The sequence below is a fragment of the Dendropsophus ebraccatus genome, chromosome 10, assembly GCF_027789765.1.
Source record: "Dendropsophus ebraccatus isolate aDenEbr1 chromosome 10, aDenEbr1.pat, whole genome shotgun sequence".
Lineage (NCBI taxonomy): Eukaryota > Metazoa > Chordata > Amphibia > Anura > Hylidae > Dendropsophus > Dendropsophus ebraccatus.
In genome coordinates this window covers 25,634,321-25,653,368 of record NC_091463.1, presented here as the reverse complement: position 1 = coordinate 25,653,368, position 19,048 = coordinate 25,634,321, and the positions used below count along the sequence as shown (strand labels likewise).

The 19,048-nt window shown below is 42.6% G+C and overlaps 1 long non-coding RNA gene across 2 annotated transcripts in view; it reads right to left on the bottom strand.

The window, feature by feature from the left end:
• LOC138802971 (uncharacterized) overlaps positions 1–17,299 on the bottom strand; it is a 41,075-nt gene extending 23,776 nt beyond the window's left edge. Inside the window, exons 1-2 of one of the 2 annotated variants that reach the window (XR_011364838.1) lie at positions 17,080–17,299; positions 1,982–2,103 (exon numbers count right to left, since the gene is read on the bottom strand). This is a non-coding gene — a long non-coding RNA (uncharacterized lncRNA). Of the gene's footprint in view, positions 1–1,981; positions 2,104–4,180; positions 4,259–17,079 lie in introns of those variants that run through there. The other variant, XR_011364837.1, reaches the window with a different exon arrangement.
• Between the last annotated feature and the right edge of the window lie 1,749 nt (positions 17,300–19,048).

Below are 19,048 nucleotides of genomic sequence, written 5' to 3'. Positions count from 1 at the left end.
TAAAATACTTTTTTTTTTACCAAGGTTTTATATTTAGTGCTCTAACCTTTTGCTAGAAAATTTATTGTTCCAGATATAAGATGTCGGCATTCCTTTCAGTTTTCCTATCAGTGGTACATGGCACTGTCTGATTTTGTACTGATCTCTATGTTTGCAGGGAGTATGCTATTATTATGATGCTTTATACTCTAATACCTTTGTCTTTTTATTTACACTCCTATTTGAGTTTCTCATTCCTTAACCCCTTCACCTCCACAATATGTTCCTGACTTCAGGGGCTTTTGATGTGTGCGGGACTGCTGCAGTGTGAGCGGTCCTGCACACATCAGTGTGTCCGGTGCTGGAGATAATGACAGGCAACTGTGATCCTGCAGCTGCCTGTCATTAACCCTTTAAATGCCGCAATCTATAGCTATTCTGGTTGTTTGTCTTTCAACATGTTGGAAGACAAAACGACAGCAACTATCAGCAGACAACGTTCATGTCGGCTGATCGTCGTCTTCTATTACACCAGACGATTATCGGTTAAAGGCCAAATACGGCCGATAATTGTTTAGTGTAAAAGGGCCTTTACACCAGCATGATACTACCGTGTTTCCGAGAAAACAAGACAGTGTCTTTTACTAATATATGATCCCACGGATGCGCTACGTCTTATTTTCAGGGGATGTTTGTTTTTTTCTTGTTCAACACTTATTGTTGAAAAAGAAAAAAACAAACATTTAATATATATATATTTATTTATTTTCCCCCAGTATAGTAGCTGTTATCACAAACCATCATAACCAGACAAAAATTAATAGTGGGAAAAAAATTGCTCAGCACAGTGCGAGTGCACTATTTTTTTTAAGAATTAATTGACTGGCAGCATTAAGGGGCGACACGACCCCTCTGCTGCCACCAATGTCTGTTTTGGGAACTTCAGGGTTTAAAAAGTCCAGGCTCAGTTAGATATCAGTAACACTGCTGTAAGCAGAGATAGTAACACTGAGCTTCCCCTAATGCCTATTCCAATGCATATTGGTAGTAGAATAGACATTACAGTAGGTGAAGCTGTCTGCATCAGTAGTGCTGCAGCCGCGGCACAATCAAGCAGAGCAATTAGTAATGAACAGTTATGTCCTCTTATTGCACTGATGTAGCTGCAGCGCTAATGACACAGACAGCTTCACCTGCTGTAATTTCTATTTTAGTGCTATATGCATTAGACTAGACATTGAACTGTACCCGTCGTTATAACTTTCAAAATCAAAATCAACAGTAGATGTGATATAAAGTAAGTTTGCAATGTACATTCATTATTTTATTTTTAGTTATCATGGAAAACAAGGCACTTCCTGTTTTCTGACAGTTTTTTTCTCAAAGAGTCAGAAAACATGAAGTCTTGTGTATCATTGGCCATCACAGAGAGAAGGCAGTCATGTGATTGATGGACACATTGAGCTGTGACTCTCTGTACTGGCCGGAATTCCCGTGTTTAGTCTCTTTTTTTTACAAACAGCACTAAGTCTAAAAATCTGCCGGATGGAGACTGGAGCTGGATTCCTGGTAAGTTCAGCTTTGTTTTACAGCATGACAACAGCAAAAAAAATAATCAATGTATATAGCAAACTTGCTTTGTTTCACACCCACTGTTGATTAACATTTTTAAAGTTATAATGACAGTGACACTTTAATGGTGCGTTCACACCTACAGGATCTGCAGCGGATTTTCTGCAGCAGATTTCATTCAAATAACTGAACACAGCATCAAATCTGCTGCAGATCCTGTAGGTGTGAACGCACCCTAAGGGAACCTCAATATTGCTAACCTTAGTGTTAGGAATAACTAACTGTGCCGAGATCAAGGCTTCTGGCGCCCTGCAGTTCCCAACACAACCACTGGTGGCTACAGAGGCGACGCCTTGCTAATTTCTGCTGCCATCCAATGAAAACATTAAAAAAGTTATTAAACCTCAAATTAGACAGTGGAGGCACTCACCGAGTGTAGCAAAATAGATGCACTTTATTCCTTCACTTAGCAATAGGCGGATAGCGGATGAGTATCAGGCTTACAGCTGTTTCGCACGTCAATACGTGCTTGGTCACAGCCCTTTTGGTCACCTTTATTAAATTGAGAATAAAGTTATATTACAAAATGTTATTATGTATGAAAAAAATTAAAAATAAAATAGTTTTCTTCTGCCAGAATAGCCCTTTAAGTAGCTATTTTCTTCTGTCTCTATCCCTTGACCTGTATAGAAAGTGGTCCCTCACACACATGTCCAGAGATCTCATTAGTACATAGGGCTATGGGATCTAATTTTCCTTCTCCACTGTTCCCACTGTAGCCTTCTTACATATACAAAAATAGTACAAAATAGTACGACATGCACATATACATTTTATATATATATATATATATATATATATATATATATATATATATATATATTCTCTCTCTCTAACAATGAAATATATTTCTATGAATTTCTGTGTAGTGCTATTTTCTCTCTCTCTGTTTGTATATATACAGGGTTATGGAAGTGCATAAAGAAGGTATATGATATAGAAATGTGTCCCTGGTGAGGAAGACAACAGTGGAATAGACAACACAAGGAACAGCAGGGGCGTTACTACTGACATCAATGGAAGATATATCATAACACAAACAGATTTTTTAAATCAATAGATATAGATGAAATATTTATTTTTACACATACTGTTGAAACAAAAAATATTTTTTTTTTCAAGAGACATTACCTTTAAGTGTCAAACCTTAACCCCTTCAGGATTAAAGCCATTATTTTTTTTTACATACAGGTCTGTCTGGGGGCTTAATAATAATAATAATAATAATAATAATAATAATAATAATAATAAAAAAAATCAGCAATCCTGTTTTTTTTCTTCTCTTTTTATTTACGCAGTTGACTGAGTGGGAATAACATCATTATGTTTTATTATATCGGACAATTCACACGCTACAATACCAGATATGTTTTGTTTTTTTTACACATATTTTTATTTGTAAATGGGAAAGGAGGTGATTTACTTTTTTCGGGGGGAGGAGTTTTGTTATATTTTTTTAAAACCTTTTTTTTCTCTATACTTTTTAAGTCCTAAGGGGCTATTACCAGCGATCATTAGATTGCATATACTGATCAATGCTATGCCATTGCATAGCATTGATTAGTAAGATCAATGCTCTGCATGTAGACTTTAGATGCTAATTGTCAATCCGACAGGACGGAGATAAGTATTACACCTCCGTCTGTCAGTGAAATTGATTGGGACCCCCACAGTTACACAGGGTTTAATGGCGGGCAGCAGTGATCTCTGCTGTCTATCATTATGCCCGGCTCCTTGCACTTTAACTTGTGCAGGGCTGCTCACACTGAAGCAGTGCCCCGCACAATAAAACCCCTTCACACCAGGAACGTGTATATATCGCACTAGGCATTGGCAGTAGGAACATATATAACCGTATAGCTGACGTGAAGGGATTAAATACAAACCTGCAATAACTGCATTAAAAATCCCTTAATTATTCGACTCAGAGGTCACATGAGCAGGAACCCAGCCCATGTGACCTGTATGGACATCTATGAAGATCATCATTATCTCTTCCCATTATGTCCATTCTGAGACCTTATGTAAAATCACTAGTGCAGACAAAAATGTCAGCAATGAGTTAATATATCCTTATAGATCTCTAACACAACTATAGTCCTGCAGTCATAATATCCTATAACGGCCCAAAATGGAGAGGTGATATTAAACAGCAAGATCCGGAAACTTCTTATGATTAATTATAGCAGCCGGTTTAATTCCAGCTTTAATATTTCCAGCGCAGGTTACTGCACATAATGTCGTGTATTCGCTTACTATGAGTAATGGTCAAATATTTACCATGTAAAGAATCAGCATTATCTGGATGAACAAGGTTAACAGGGGTGGAAATGATTGAGGGTTTTACATTTCAGCCGTAGAATATAGGTATATGACTGCATTAAAGGGGTATTCCTATAATAGATATTATACACATGTGGACAAAATTGATATAATGGAAATTAGGCTTTTGAGATAAGGTTTAACAGAAAAAAAAGTAAAAAAAATAAAAATAATAATAATAAAATTGGCCTGAACAAAATTGATGGTTCCCTAGAAATGATTGGAGATAATTTTAGGGACAATTTACAAGATGAGTTGTGTAATTCACAGCACAGGGGTCTTCATGCTTGTAACCAGTCTATTTGAAGGGTGAAAAGTATTTATTGTAACGTTGCCAGATACAGCGCTGTCCTGTCCTGTCCTCTGCTCCATGCTTATCCTGGGGCTGCTTGTGTCTTTCAGTGTATTCTCCCGTATTCTGCTGCAGTTACACCTTTGGCCACTAGGATGCGCAATCTGCCAACTCCTCTGGATTTATAGAGGCAGCTTGTCTCCACCTGCTACTGCCACCTGCCGATCCAAAGCCACCTTCACCTATTTAACCCCTTGCCTCTACAGCCTATTTTGACCAACTCCAGCAAAAATGTTTTTCTTTAAAATCAACTGGGGCCAGAAAGGGGCAGAGATTTGTAATTTACTTCTATTAAAAAATCTCAAGTCTACCAGTACATGTCCAGGACATGTAGGACATACAGCAGCTGGTAAGTACTGGAAGACTTGAATTTTTTTTTTTTTTTTTATAAAAGTAAATAACAAATCTATATAACTTTCTGACACCAGTTGTTTTGAAAGAAAAAAAATGCCCTTTAATGACCAGGCCATTTTTAATAACTGCTTTTTCATTTATCCTCCTTGCTTTCTAACCACGTATAACACCGCAGTACCGGCTGGTTGATCTTCATTTCTGGTGAATTCGGATGCGGGCACACAGGTGCCCACATCCCAATTCATCGCTGTACACAATGGAGTAGCCGGAGCCGCACACTCCATTGTGTGAACTGACATGTCTGACATGTCAGGTTTTCATATTGCCGGATGGAATCCCGGAGCATAGACTATACAATACAATATAATATATTTTTTTTATCTTTATGTTTTATTTTTAAAAATGGCAAATGAGGTGATTTAAACTTTTATTGGGGGAGGGGCTATGTCATGTTTTTAAAAACTTAATCCAGACTTAATCCAGGAGACTATTACATGCAGTCATTAGATTGCATATACTGGTCAATGCTATGCCATCTATGATCTACACCTGCTCCTTTCTGCCTTAGCATTGTTGTTTTTTTTTTTTTTTTTAAATTTTGCATTCCAAGCAAGGGCTATCTGTCTGCTAGCCTTCTGGCTCTCTGCGGATTCTGACTTGTCCCTGTTCTTCGTATTACACTTATTGCCTGACCCCTCTCTGTATTGTGTACTTCTCCTGTTGCCAAATCGACTTGTCTGACCTGCCTCTAAATCCACCTGCGCTGATCCTTCACTGACTACAATACCTGTCTCACCCCTGGTACTGCGCTGACTCTCGTGCTGACGACCTGGCTTGCTGACCATGTATACTTAGCCTGTTCCTCAGAGCCTAGCCCCAATTCTGGTTCTTGGGAACCAACTGCTGCACACACCAGAGCCACCCTTGCAGACGTCTCTGGTGCCCACAGACGTCCAGCTTCTGCATCCTGGAGCAGGATAAAGGATGAAGACCAAGAGGAAACTTAGGGCCCTATTCCACCGGACGATTATCGTTCGCATAATCGTTAACGATTAACGATCTCAAACGACCGCTATTGCGAAAGACCTGAAAACGTTCACTCATTTCCATGAAACAATAATCGTTACTTATGATCGTAATTGCGATCGTTTTTTCTTCGCTATTGCGTTCGTATATATTGCGAACGACCGAATGATGTCTTATTCAATGCGAACGATTTGCGAACGTTTTGCGAGCGAGCAACGATAAAAATAGGTTCAGGTCTTATAAAGCGATCAACGCTTTCTCGTTCGGTCGTTAATCGTTAACTGCATTTCAACCGAACGATTATCGTTTAGATTCAAACGATTTAACGATAATCTTAACTATAATCGTCCGGTGGAATAGGGCCCTTAGACTCCGCTCCCTGGTGTGGCCCAAAGCCAAACTGGTTAAGTAGCGCAGCGGGTCCACATTTGATTTCTGTTAGAGTACTGTGCTGTTTGGTATCATGCTGTGTACCACACTGACACGGACCAAAGAAAGCAAAGGACACCATTGTCTCAGGAGATTAGAAAGAACATTATAGACAATCATGTTAAAGGTAAAGGCTAAAAGACTTCATTGTGCTGCAGACCAGCGAAGAGGACACATGGGGGTGAGTATACAGCTCTCCCCACCCCCTCCCCTGCACTGCACCCCTCCCAGCAAGGAAGGGGGGTCACTTAATGGGATGGGTGCAGTCTGACATCAGTCTGGCCCCCAAGGGGTTAGGGGGGATGCAACGCATCCCCCTTTAACCCCTTGGGGGCCACACTGTAAACAGCGATCTGTAAAGATGCTGCATACTGTAAGGTGCACAACACCGCTCACAATGATGGGTGTTGTGCTCCTGTTTGTGTGTTTTTTGTGTGTTTCTCCCTTTTTGTTTTTCAGATATCGGTATCCTGTGGATTACATCGGATTCGGTGGACTACGACGATGATCAGCGGTTGTTTGGATTTTTTTTTAAAAATAAAATGGTCAATGAGGGGTGTGGGGGTGTTTTTATTTGAATAAAAATTTTTTTTTTCACTTTTGTCTTGTCTTTATTTCTTTACTTTATAGACTTAGTAGTGGAAGCCGTCTAATAGACGGAATTCATTACTAAGTCGGGGCCTAGTGTTAGCCAGTATAAAATGGCTAACACTAACCCCCCCATTATTACCACCAGGGGCACTGGGAATAGCCGGGTGCCAGTGGTCCCGGAGCGTCAAAATTGGCGCTCCTGGACCGGGCGGCAGCAGGCTGGTAAGATTTAGGCTGGGGAGGGCCTAAACCAATGGCTCTTCCCACCCTGGTGTTACCAGGCTGCTGTTGCTTGGTTTTTAACCTGGCTGGTTATGAAAATAGGGGGGACCCTATGCGGGTTTTTTAAATTAATTATTTATTTATTTTAAAAAAAAACGAGTAGGATTCCCCCTTCAGGAAAGTTCAAGGGATCAAACCGAACGAACTTTTCAAAAGTTCGCTCATCCCTACATAGGACACCTTGTGTGGAGTCATGACTCAATGGGTCAAAGACCTTTCCATAAAAACAAGGAATAGGCAGGTAGTTTGCTATGGCCGATCATTCACTGTTTTATCTTCTAATACTCTATTCTTCAGTGAGTTGTTCGACATCTTGAGTCAGCGCATTGTCTTAGTCGTTTTTCCAGCTAGTCATCACGGCTTCATTATCTGCCTTAGTGCTAATGATGTTCTAGTGATCACATAAGTCATTCAGATGGAGCAGGGTGAAGATAATATTGTCCTGTGTAGTTTCAGCTCCAGATTGTTAATGTCTAGAGCCGTCTCGATAGCTATGAATATTAGGGAGTGAATCACATAGTAATGATTAGCTTGTTCTCTCCTGAGATGGAAATTTCACCCACAGGTCATATCCCTCCCCGCGTTATGCTGTATGGATTTCTTAATAATTGTTGTCACAGGCATTCTTTCCTCAGTAGCAGCAGCCATGCGAGAATCCATCTATACCATTTCTTTTTTTTTCTAAACTATCAATGACAAGTACATGCTGGGAGAATACAATCACTTAATTGTTTGAGGACCAATTTCCCCAGTTAAAGGGCTGCACTCCGACGCATAGACTCGGAGCCACTATTGTAAAACAAAGATGCACAATGGGAGTATTCTAAGGGTATATTAGGAAGACATACATGTATTACGATAGGAAATACAACTGAGGACTTGCTGCTAATGACAAAAAAGACAGTTATTTGCAAAGAAAAAGTGAGTCATATAGCGCCAATGGATTAACCCACAGTAAATAAGTTGTCCGTAATCGGAAAGAAAATCTGTCTGTCTCAAAAATATCTGAGGGACTGTTAAGTGATCCCGAATTAAACCCAAATTTACATCTCTATGGTTTCTAATATGTAGAATTAGAAAACATTCGGCACTGCTTTTCAGCATTAAAGGGTTATCCAGTGCTACAAAAACATGCCAAGCTGGAGACAAGAGTGGGGCTGTCTCTGAAAGAAAGGGGCCATGTTTTTGTAGCACTGGATAACCCCTTTAACTCCTACATCTCATCTACATGCATGGACCTTTGTCTTCCAATCCGGACAACATTGGGCAACCACCTAGGTGCTCTACTTATCATAGGCAATGTCCATATAGAACATACTGAAGAAGCGTCACTCACCATTTACTCTTCTTATGCCTATGTTCACAAAACCTTCTTTTTAAGTAAAGAACGGATGCTGATTACAATGGAATCTGCGTCTGTTTTTTTACTGCAGGGAGTGGCCTTAGGCACAGGGCTACCTCCAGCCACACGAGTGATTGGCAAGGTGGGGAGCCAATGGCTCCTCACCCTGTCAATCGCATCTCTGGATTTAATCACAATCGCTTGTCAGAAGTGCTTACAGTTGAAAAGACATTTGCAGCACCTTGGCAGCCGAGAGTGCTCTCATAGAGATGCATTGGAGAATGTCACTTCCGGCCTTCAATCAACATAAAGAAGAGGGGTCACAAGAGTGATGATGTCACCACGCACAAGATTTGAACGGCACCGCAGGACTGGAACAAAGCTGCGCCACGGGACACCTATCATCGCTCGCGAGTATATGCGCCACTGCTACTTTAAGATGCGTTGGTATCTTATTTATTTTTTATACATTTTATGTTTTATAACTCTTTTTAACTTGATGACAATACTGTTTTTTTATACCAGGGAGTTGGCCCATATGTTTCCAAGCTAGGCTGAACACCTAGGCGAGCTGATCGTACTATACTTTGTACTATATTTGTGACATTTGGTGGTACTTTAATACCTTAAAATATTCTATTAAACTATGCCAGAAAACCTTTGCAATTATTTGTCTATATAGATGCATGCGTATGCCACTGACCTATATTTTGTACAGTTGTACTGCAAAATATCATAGACTGCCTTTGAGGCAACTGTGTTCTGACAGATACTCTATCCAAATTCATATAAAACAATGGCACCTTTTAGGCTTATGCATGGCTACTGAAGACTATAAACAGCGGTATATGCTGAAAGTATACCCCACACATTCATCATATAGATAGTGGGAACCTAGTATAATAGCAATTGTCTTGGAACTAGCATGGCAGCACAGATGTTAACCTACTATATAATATGACTTGTTTAAGATGGAACCTGTCATAATGAAGAAGGATGCTTATAGCGGCCTAATGTAAACTGGTTCTTTAATATCCATTACAGAAGAGTCAATTTATTTGTGAAAGACCTGAAGTGTAGAAGACATATAAGGTATAGGGAATAGGGAGTCATTTACATTTAATATACAAATGTAACCCCTGAAGCAGAACACACTGAGAACACCCTCCTGCCCGTAGAATTGATGACTAGAGCTCTTTTCCATCCAGTCTATGAAAAAAATTACAAACATTATATATACAATTTACAAATGCTACAACGTACAATAGAGCGAAAACTATAGAGACCGGAGCTCATGGTCTAAACTCGCAATTTCTTTATAAGTTATTGTTAAATCTTCACATTCTATTGGGTTCATAAGACAAATGCTATATGTGTAATTGTAAAACCGGGGGATGTTCTTTGTCTAAGCATTCCGCCATTACGGGAAAGGATATGATAGGAAGGTGAACCAGTGAAGTCTGTATTGGTAGAAATATATGTGGGAAAAACAACCCCATCTAGTAGTAGTAGGCATCATTATAGTAGATAAGGGGAGTCACATGTACTAACATGGCCCCTAGTGTGCTGTATCATACTCTAGTAACCTGTTGCAAAACTACAACTCCCATTATGAGATGCAGTCTGGCATATTACCACACATCATGCTGGGAGATGTGGTTCTACAGCTTACCCTATACACCATGCTAAGAGATGTAGTTCTACTATGCTACTGCCTCCCCCTCATGTACTGTGTCATTCTCTAATCTGTTGCAGAACTACAACTCCCATCATTATCTGTCAGCAAGGCATGATGCGGGTTGTAGTTCTGCAACCTGGAAGGCCACAAGCTGCAAAACTACAACCCCCATCACAAACTGTCAGCAGGGCATGATGGAGGTTGTAGTTCTGCAACCTGGATGACCACAGGCTGCAATACTACATCTACCATTATGGACTGTCAGCAGGGCACGATGGGGGTTGTAGTTCTAAGGGGAAAACTCACTTTTCCAGGATCCTACTCTGGTCTCCTCTGGTCAGGTTTGGGGTTCCGGCTGCTGTGTAATAGGAGCAGAGCTAATCGCTTATTACACAGAAGCTCCAGGCCCGGCCAGTGCTTTCTCCTGCTCATCTCTTCACTTGTTGAGGTCCAGGGAATGGGGGTTACTTCCTGCTTAGGCAGGACAGTTGGGAAATATGCGAACGCTGACTGTATTTGCACTCAGTTATATCATTTGACCTCTGACCCATACTTTCTATCAGTTAAAGTGTATATAAAGCTATGTTTTTATGTCTGTTTTATCCTGACCAGGTCTCTTACAGCATGTGAACATGGCCTTAAGCTGCGAGCCGTTGTAGACACCAGATTGTGATGTATAATGTTTGGACACGCCACTCTGAATGGAAAAGCCATCAGTAAACCCTCCCTAACAAATTCCACTGCCACCCTATCTATATAGTTATCTAGATACTGCACCATCTTTTCCACCCTCACTGGTATCACTGCTCTTGGAAGCTGCAGCTGCACCTTTGCCCCTATGGGCACCCCCACACCCCCAGCATTCCTGCATGTAGCGGCAATCAGAGAGGAACCTGCAGTATCCGTTATTGAACTTCAGCAACAGCCTCTCTTATTCCCGCACCTTTGATCTACTTTGCCAGCTATTTTAACTGTTTAAATGCCGCTGTCAATTCTGATAGTGGCATTTAAACAATAACAATGCTTATTGTAGTGCTACCCCAGACCCTCATAACGACAGGACAGGCAGTTTTTCCTTTAGTAAGTTTTAGCCCATTAGGAGCTAGTTATATCTCTGTTTACAGCTCAGCTACATGGACTAAGAATTTGGCTGTGAAGACACAGACTGTTCCCTTTATACTGTATATAACAGCCCATAGTGATTACTCTTCTTCCAGATGGATCAATTCAATGAATGAGTGCCCCAGTCACCAGGGCCGGCTCCATGTTTTTGTGGGCCCTTGGTCGAGAGAGCCTTGGCGGGCCCCTTTGAATAGCAAATTATATGGCATCATTGTTAGAGGGTCTCTAGCTCTTGATTCTGTGTAGGGGATCAGCTGTGTTATATACTTATTATCCCCCCTCCTGTTTGAGTGTGTATATATCTATCTCTCGAGCACATATATACACACACTCATACAGTAGGAGGATAATAAGTATATAATACAATGCTGTATACCTACACAGAATGGAGAGATATATACACACTCATACAGAAGGATAAAAAGTATATACTACACTGCTGATTACCTTTTTCACCTCGGGGCACACCTACCAAATAAAGTTTGACAAAATAACAAAAAAAACAACAAACATAATTCGGTAACTCACAGGTGACGTCTTCTTTGATCTGATGCGATCGCTCTCCGTTTCCTCGCCATCCGGCCCAGACCACCATGATGATTTCTTCCAGCTACAATTCTTCTCTTCAGAACCTGTGAGACAAACATCTTAGGCTCGGCACATTTCCAGCAACTTCCTTCCCTTTTCCCCACCCATAGGCTCCTATACATTAGTAACTCCGCTGCTTGGTGTCATGTGCAGTAAAGTAAGAAGGTTTGTGTCCCCATGCTGTGCCCCCATATAGTAATAATGCCCTCTGTCCCCATAGTAATGCCCCCTGCTCTGCCCCATAGTAAATGACCCCTGCCCTGTCCCATAGTAGATGTCCCCTGCCCTGTCCCATAGTAGATTCCCCCTGCCCTGTCCCATAGTAGATGACTCCTACCCTGTCCCATAGTAGATGACCCCTACCCTGTCCCATAGTAGATGGCCCCTGTCCCATAGTAGATGCCCCCTCCTCTGCCCCATAGTAGATGACCCCTACCCTGTCCCATAGTAGATGACCCCTACCCTGTCCCATAGTAGATGGCCCCTGCCCCATAGTAGATGCCCCCTGCTCTGCCTTAACACAAAACAAAAAATCATACTCACCTAATCCAAGGGACGGTCCTCTTCTTCCTGGCTTCTCCCTTCTGTGCGCCGCAGGGACGGATCCGCTAGCAGGCGCGATGACGTCATCGCTCTGCGCCTGCTGAGGGGATCACGTCCTGAAGCGCTGCGGAGGAAGGCCCAGCCCAGGACGTCATTGAGGACGTCGCATCCGCCCAGCAACGCCACACCCCCCGGATGTCGCCAGCAATGCGGCCCGCCGCATCCCCCGTACTCACTGTCGGCACGAGAGTGAGTACGGGGGATGCGGCGGGCACCATTGCTGGCGATATCCAGTGGCTCATTGCTCGGGCAAGTGTCGGGGGGCCCCTTAAGCGGCTGTGGGCCCCGGCACTTGCCCGAGTACGCCACGTGCTGACGCCGGCCCTGCCAGTCACACATCAGTGCCAGGAAATCCTGATCAGGAGGCCTCATAAGGCTTTAGTAAAGCATCAGGATTTCCTGACAGTAATCATTTCCAATCATGTACTATGCCACTGTCTCCTCTTTTTGTAACGTGCCACTGTCTCCCCTTCTTGTACCGTGCCACTGTCTCCCCTTCTTGTACCGTGCCACTGTCTCCCCTTCTTGTACCGTGCCACTGTCTCCCCTTCTTGTACCATGCCACTGTCTCTCCTTCCTGTAACGTGCCACTGTCTCCCCTTCTTGTACCCTGCCACTGTCTCCCCTTCTTGTACCCTGCCACTGTCTCCCCTTCCTGTACCCTGCCACTGTCTCTCCTTCCTGTACCTTGCCACTGTCTCTTCTTCCTGTACCATGCCACTGTCTCTCCTTCCTGTACCGTGCCACTGTCTCCCCTTCTTGTACCATGCCACTGTCTCTCCTTCTTGTACCCTGCCACTGTCTCCCCTTCTTGTACCGTGCCACTGTCTCCCCTTCTTGTACCGTGCCACTGTCTCCCCTTCTTGTACCGTGCCACTGTCTCTCCTTCCTGTACCGTGCCACTGTCTCCCCTTCTTGTACCATGCCACTGTCTCCCCTTCTTGTACCTTGCCACTGTCTCTTCTTCCTGTACCCTGCCACTGTCTCCCCTTCTTGTACCCTGCCACTGTCTCCCCTTCTTGTACCTTGCCACTGTCTCTCCTTCTTGTACCCTGCCACTGTCTCTTCTTCCTGTACCCTGCCACTGTCTCCCCTTCTTGTACCATGACACTGTCTCTCCTTCCTGTACCCTGCCACTGTCTCCCCTTCTTGTACCATGACACTGTCTCTCCTTCCTGTACCCTGCCACTGTCTCCCCTTCTTGTACCATGACACTGTCTCTCCTTCCTGTACCCTGCCACTGTCTCCCCTTCTTGTACCTTGCCACTGTCTCTTCTTCCTGTACCCTGCCACTGTCTCTTCTTCTTGTACCTTGCCACTGTCTCCCCTTCTTGTACCGTGCCACTGTCTCTCTTTCCTGTACCGTGCCACTGTCTCTCCTTCTTGTACCTTGCCACTGTCTCCCCTTCTTGTACCATGCCACTGTCTCCCCTTCTTGTACCGTGCCACTGTCTCTCTTTCCTGTACCGTGCCACTGTCTCTCTTTCCTGTACCGTGCCACTGTCTCTCCTTCTTGTACCCTGCCACTGTCTCCCCTTCATGTACCCTGCCACTGTCTCCCCTTCTTGTACCATGCCACTGTCTCTTCTTCCTGTACCATGCCACTGTCTCTTCTTCCTGTACCATGCCACTGTCTCTTCTTCCTGTACCATGCCACTGTCTCCCCTTCTTGTACCATGCCACTGTCTCTTCTTCCTGTACCATGCCACTGTCTCTTCTTCCTGTACCATGCCACTGTCTCTTCTTCCTGTACCATGCCACTGTCTCCCCTTCTTGTACCCTGCCACTGTCTCCCCTTCTTGTACCGTGCCACTGTCTCCCCTTCTTGTACCGTGCCACTGTCTCTCCTTCCTGTACCATGCCACGATTTCCCCCTCGTGTTCGGGGGCACTTCATGTACTGTGGCACCATCTCCGCCTTGTGTACTTTGTCATCATCTTATCTGTTGCTGTACTACAATTCCCATTATGTGGCGTAGTTCTGTATATTACCCCACACAACATACTGGGAGATGTGATTTTACAGCCTACCCTATAGATCATGCTGTGGGATGTAGTCCAGCATATCACCACACAGCATGCTGGAAGATGTAGTCCTGCAACTTACCACACAGCATGCTGGGTTTTTCTGTGCCACTGCCTCCCCCTCGCATACTGTCATCCTCTAACCTGCAGGACTACAACTTCCATAGGTCCCAACTGCCAATAAGGCTTGATGGGGGTTGTAGTTCTGCAACCTGGATGACCACAGGCTGCAAAACTACAACTCCCACCATGAACTAATAGCAGTATGCACAAGACAAGAGAAAGCGACTTTGTCACTCAACGTATTGCACACTTCAAAATTAGTATTTAGATTACATTCTTTATAGTACAAAAAAGCATCAACATTTAACCCCTAGACGACCCTGGACGTAGTGTTACGTCATGGAAGTCTGTCCCCAGACGACCCATGACGTAACCTTACGTCCTGGGTGTTTCTCCCGCTATGAAGCGTGCTCCGGAGCGGAGCGCGCTTCATAGCAGGTGGGGGCCGGCTGCAAACAGCAGCCGGGACCTCACCGGTAATGACACGCTGCAGCGATCGCGCTGCCGCGTGTCATTAACCCCTTAAACGCCGCGACCGCGGCGTTTAAGTGTAAGTGACAGGGGGAGTCCCCTGTCACTTACCGATCGGGACCCCCGCAGTGTGACTGCGGGGGTCCCGATCGTTGAAACGGACCGCCGGAGGTCTCTCACCTGCCTCCGTGTGGTCCGATCGGTGATCTGCTACACTGCGCCTGCACAGGCAGGCTCAATGAGCAGAGCGCCGATAACACTGATCAATGCTAAGCCTATGGCATAGCATTCATCAGTGTAGAAATCAAAGTAGTGTATGTAAAAGTCCCCCAAAGGGACTTCAAAAGTGTAAAAAAAAAAAAGTTCAAAACACTATTACACTACCCCAAAACCCCTCCCCCAATAAAAGTCTAAATCACCCCCCTTTCCCATTATATAAATAAAACATATAAAAATAAATAAATAGATAAACATATAATATACCGTAGCGTGCGTAATTGTCCGATCTATTAAACACGAAAAGAGGGGGAAAAGTGCGCAGATTACCGATTTTATGTTACATTAAATATTTAAAAAAATCTATAAAAAGTGATCAAAACGTCCGATCTTCACAAATATGGTATTAATAAAAACTAGAGATCATGGCGGAAAAAATAACACCCCATACAGCCCCGTAGGTGAAAAAATAAAACCGTTATAAGCGTCACAATAGGCCCATTTTATTTATAATTAATTGCCAAAAAAAAGGATTTCATAAAAAAATACATATATAACATTAGAGAATCTGTGTAACCTGCATATGGTTGTGTTCGGACTGACCTATAGAATAATAGTGTCATGTCGCTGTTACCATATACTGCATTACGTAGACACAGGAACCCCCCAAACGTTACCATATTGCATTCTTATTTATGATTTCACCTATTTATATCTTCATAAATAATATATTTGGGATTCCATCATACATGTTATGGTAAAATGAATGACGCCATTACACAGTACAACTATTCCTGTAAAAAACAAGCACTTACATGGCTTGTAGATAGAAAACTGAGAGTGCTAGAGCTCTTAGAAGGGGAGGAGGGAAAAATGAAAACACTAAGATCAAAATTTGCGCGGTCCACTGGGTCATTTTGGGCCTGGTCCTCAAAGGGTTAACAAGAAGTTGACATGGCTCCAGTAAGTACAAGTGAACCCCCACAATGACTGGGGTAACACTAAGCACCATGATAATCTAGTGTAGCCACAACAAGTGCTAACAATTAGCCACATAGATACGCAGAAACAAGCAAATAGCCAAAAGTCATTACAGAACATATTAGGAAAATAGCAGTAATAAATCAAATACAGGACACAGCACTAAGATCTTGGTGTGATGTCACCTACACCCCATTCTGTTATGTCCCCATAACTTCATCAGGAGTCTGTATGAACTGTTAGCAGGACATGGTGGGGGTTGTAGTTCTCCTCCAGTCCTGTGTTGCAGCTGTGTAACTGGTCTGGTCTCCCTGATGCCTGCCTTGCTGTGCTCTTCTCTGAGCTCCGTGTGGGGGCAAGGACAGGCATCGCCATGCTTTGCCATGGGGGGGCCCAGGCCCCTCTGCCACGCAGGACACATAGCAGCTGCATGGCCTGCCTCCATGGTAGCTACTCCAATTCTTCTTATCATCACAAACAGGAGTGTAGTGAAAAGTGACACCAGTACCCAGAGATAAGATGGGATCAGACCATTCACAGTAGATGATGCTTAGAGCTCCGCCCCATCACCTGCACAATTATCTATGCACAAGTCACACAGTATATACAGAAAACTCTCCTATACAAGTGAATAGGGCCCGCTCCAGTCTAATGTGCCTATGCCCAAGATACTTGCTATGAAGTAAATCTCAAGACAGCACAAAGGTAAGATGGTTGCACCCATAATAGTGTTAAAAAAATAAATAAAAAGCGATGTCATTTTACTATTTGGCTTTAAACAGCTTTAAAGAGAACAAGTAAAAAAATGACCAGTCTTGGTCTGATACTTTAGGGGAGAAAGTGACCGGGCTTCTCCTTCTTCTCTTATACTGTAATGTATCACTACAATATTATCCTGCAGGTATTATCACAGTGTTGTAGTCTGGATAACTGGGACTGACTGATCATAGAATTATGACATCACAATAGCGATGATGTCATGATGATGTCACAATACAGCACAGAGAAATATAAGGCTTCTTACCCACCAGATCCTTTAGAGCTGCGACGAGGAGAGGATGCTGTGTAAGTCCTCCAATAATATTGCTGTATCTATGAATAACTGGACAAATGGGAGGAGACACAATGAGAGCGTCTGCTCAGACAGAGTAATAGCCGTCCTGTTTCCTATATGGGACAGTGGGGTGGAGACCCCCAGAGATATAGAGAGCAGTATACAATGATAGATGCGGCCGCCATGCAGATGTCTCTCTGATCCCTATTCTGTCAGTTGGAGGCCTTGTGGTTGTCATAGCGACCAGTTACTGGGGTTCCCATAGTATCTATATCTTATATTCTGAGAAATGGGAACATGTAATAGTGTCAGTAACCACTTATATTAGTGAGATTATTCTGGAGGAGTCTCCTACTATCAATGTCCCCAACAAGTTTCTAATGTAACTTTATTTCTTTCTTTTACAGAAAATTATGTGATGGAGTTGCTGTGGGGGCCATGGGTGGCGTTACTCGGACTGGGAATTATAATTGGGATTGTGCGGTGGATTTGGTAAATTATTGCTATAATATACTTAGTGACAAGAAACAATCTTCATCTAAGGTTTTTGTAGAACAAAGTGTCTCATCATAATGTATTCTTCATAATTTAGTGGAAAAATCAAGAAAAGGTTGAATGAAGATGATGAGTCTGATGACCTGGAAGAGGTGGTGGTGCTATTACCACATAAAGAAGAAGTGATTGTGGAAAATCCAGGTAATGCCAGCTAACCTCCAGGATCCTATAGACATATGACAGCTGCAATCTGGACTGTTGTCCTGTATATAGTTCTCAGCTGTAATATGTTCTGTAATGTATACTGTATATTCACATCCGTCATTGACTAGAGAATACACAATATATATATAATTATAAGGAGTAATGATTGAACTATTTCTATCTTACAGGGTCAGAACAGTAGGAGTATATAGTGGAAGTTGCAGAGGGGGATAATATCATGGAGAGCAGAGAGGACACAGATTATGAAAGGAGGATAAAAACTGTAATAGAAGACATGGAGATAGTGGAAATTTGGAGGAAACAACTAATGAAAAACAGAAGGAAGGAAAGAAAATTATTAGGAGTGCTGAGGAGAGAGAGGAAGTAATGACTGAGAGATGACATCATATGTAATAAAAATACATATTATAGTGTATGTATAAAAAATAATAAAAATAATAATCTCTATTGTAGTGTGTTACATGTGATTATTCCCGGCATCTTATCACAGCTTCTAAATGTTTCAGGATTTTTTGATTTAAAACCAAGTAGCAAGTATGTTATAATGTTATAAAGAAAAGGACAATGATTTCTTGTGTGGGTCATGGTGGAAATGGTGGATAATAATGAGGAAAAAGAGAAAATAAGAACATTGAGGGAACATCAGAAAAGAAAGATAATCAGACAAAAAATAGTAAGACCAACTCTCCACTACAGACTATGCTGGACTTCATTGTCACAAGTCATATCAATAAGCTGTATAACAAGTGGATTATGGGTGCGTATTGATAGGTCAATAAACAGTGTCCCATTATAGAGGGCAAACCAGGGGCGTAGCTAAGGGATCAGCCTGGGGGGGTGGGGGTGAAGTGAGTCTTAGTGGGTTCCCAACCGATTATGTTATCTCAGCAGGTGACAAACTTTTTCGAATAATAAAGGGAATATTTCGATACATTACTAATAGTGAATAGGGATTGAGAAGAGTGTAGAAGACTTTCTACATTTTAACCCTTTCATGATCCGGCCCAAAATAGCATACATGACCAGGCAAATTTTCATTTTTAGTACACCAACAAATTCTAAAAGAGACCTGTAATGTCCAATACAAAAAATGGGGTGAAAGCCCAAGAACAATGAGAAAACACCTATAAATCACACCCAAAATAAATACAGATAAGAGTATATGGTTTCATTAGTTAATTGTTCCATTATCCAAAAATATATAAAAACACCCATAAAA